We start from the raw sequence: 2,500 nt of genomic DNA, 5'->3' as shown, positions 1-2,500 counted from the left end.
TGGCTTACAAAAAAGTTCTTCAAAAGTTGTCTTCAAAGGAATGTTCATTGTTGGCTGCGTAATTCGTCTTTGTCATACTATAGTCTGGCCAAGAGTAAGTACAATATGGTATTAAAGTTTCCACACCCCTCATTTCATTGTTAAAGCTCTGAAAGTTGTATCTTTCTGTTAGAGGTAATTAACCAACACTGAACAATTTAAAATAAACACTCTAGGCCCTGTTGTTGATAACTATACAGTTCCCTCGTTAAACAATCTTTGCCGTGTTTGGGAGTTATAGAGCAGCTTATACTTGCATGCTTATTGAAATTGTCCGACTTAATTAATTCAAATTTCAAGTCACTTTTATTAGTTTCAATTTATTAAAGTTGTGTTTTTGTGGTAGCTCAAGTCTGGTAAAAACGGCATCATATCATATTTATGGGGACATAGTTTTTGAGTGAATCTAGCTGTTGTTAACCCTTTCACCCCCGTGGAGTTCCCCATTGACGAGTAAAATCGTCTGGCCTAAGACAGAGTAAATCCATAAGTGGCACTATTGGGAGTTAAAGGGTTAAGAGTCACAAAACATGTGTTAGGACAGGAGCCGACAATGATTGTTCTTTAGTAGGGTATGACAGGGAAATCCAACAATAGGGTAGGGCATTTGAACACCATTTTGGCCCGAGGGGGTGGCAATTTGAACGATCCAATCTTCAAAAGTTCAAATGCCTGGGCTTTGCCCTGGGGTGGAGGGGTGGGAGGAAGGTTGAAGTTTCACGTTGATCGGCGCATAAAGTCTACATAGACATCTACGTACCTTTAGAATTTCCATTCCACTTACACACTTTGGCTTCCTTGTTAAAAATTCATTATCCTAAAGAGAATTTTCATGAAGACAATAACACAATAATAATTTTCATGTGTCATGTTGACAATTAGCTGTTGAGCAAATGAGAACTCCATCTTCGATTAACTGCATGCTTAATTTATGTTCAAATGCAAGAAAAAGGTTGACATAATCAGACATAATGATAATATTTATCGCAATGATGTGTATGACAAAGCAAAAGTTCTATTCACCTTTTAAACATTGATACAAGAAAACAGCATACAGAAAAAGGAGACATTGCAAACAGCCCATCAAATACCTTAGGTGTTGAGTGGTGCTTGTTAAACTAGCTGAGACACAGAAAACTCTCGAATGTAGTCGCCCATTTCTTCTTTTCTCTCAACTGCTTTCTTGACCAGCCACTAGGAAAAAAAAAAGTTTGAAGTAGCATAAATTTAACCCTTTCCCTACTAAACCGGCCACTTAGAGATTTTACTCTGTCTAACGCCAGGTGATTTTGCTCATCAATAGGAACCCCTTAGGGGCCAAAGGATAAATTAGCGACATTAATAATAAATGTTGATTGATGATGATCTTAGCAATGATGATAACTGCGACGGTGTTCTGTTGATGTGACAACCCTTTCAGGACACAATTTATTGGCTGAATTTCAATTTTTATACAATTACACTGGTTCCACGTGCTGTTCTCAACAAATAACTATCCCATTTCCTCCCCAGTTTTAGGATTAAGTCAACATTTTTTTAAAATCTGGTCAATTTTTTTAAGAAAATAACACAAGGCCGATTTCCACAGAAAGAAAATTTTTCAAAGCCCATTCAGTTTTTTCCCGACCTGGCCATCGTTGTAAATAATTAAAATGTCCCTTAACCCATTAACATCCACCAAAAGCAGCCCCAAAAGGCGAGTAAAATTGTCTGGCATTAAGACAGAGTGAAATCTATAATTCTCAATCTCAGGAGGGAATTCTTGGGTTTCACGTGGTGTGACGGCCACGGTCATGTTGGTCTCCCCAAACAAAGAAATGGAGGCATGTTGGTGTCCTGACCCAATCCTCCGGGAATTGAACTCTGTCATTATGCAAACGTTTTCTTTTGTTTTTGGTGAAAAACATGGCTGCGTGTTGATCACGTGAGTGAAAACCAAGAATAGGTTAACCCTTTAAAGGGTTTTTGAGTGGACCTAAACTGTTGGTGTTGACATGTCAAAAAGAAAAGTAAACTATTTTCACATTAAAGGGGCTTTGAAGTGGGAAATATCTTTTGCTTACTTTAAAGACCTATCAATATGATGAAGAATGGTGTTTAATATCTTTTTTGGAATACCTCCTTTCGTTCCACAGATGTTCAAGTTTTTTGTTTAAAAAATGACATCACAAAAATTGCAAATGACTCTAATGAATCACAAAATTGAAATTATCAAATTTGGCAACAGTAATCTACATCAAGTAACACAAAAAAATGATACCCTCTTGCTGTTGCCATGGCCACCATTTTTGCTGCAGCGTCTATTTAACTCAAGATTGATTTTCTCCTTTATTGTCACAACAAGGCATGTCCACTGTCAGTAAGCTTATACAGAGATGTAAACACTATGGGCAGCACATGCATTTCAAGTCTGACCATCTGCCTGTACTTATCTGTTCAAAATCCAAGAAATTTGCTTCAT

General features: G+C 37.3%; 1 protein-coding gene across 1 annotated transcript in view; it reads right to left on the bottom strand.

The window, feature by feature from the left end:
- LOC138012963 (coiled-coil domain-containing protein 93-like) overlaps positions 1–2,500 on the bottom strand; it is a 298,808-nt gene that overhangs the window by 108,149 nt on the left and 188,159 nt on the right. The window contains exons 2-3 of the mRNA XM_068859909.1: positions 1,131–1,233; positions 800–856 (exon numbers count right to left, since the gene is read on the bottom strand). The gene's annotated coding sequence lies outside the window, so the exon portion shown is untranslated. The remainder of the gene's footprint in view (positions 1–799; positions 857–1,130; positions 1,234–2,500) is intronic.

This window comes from Montipora foliosa, chromosome 8, assembly GCF_036669935.1.
Source record: "Montipora foliosa isolate CH-2021 chromosome 8, ASM3666993v2, whole genome shotgun sequence".
NCBI lineage: Eukaryota > Metazoa > Cnidaria > Anthozoa > Scleractinia > Acroporidae > Montipora > Montipora foliosa.
The sequence above is the reverse complement of the archived record's forward strand: the minus strand, read 5'-3'. Positions and strand labels throughout refer to the sequence as shown.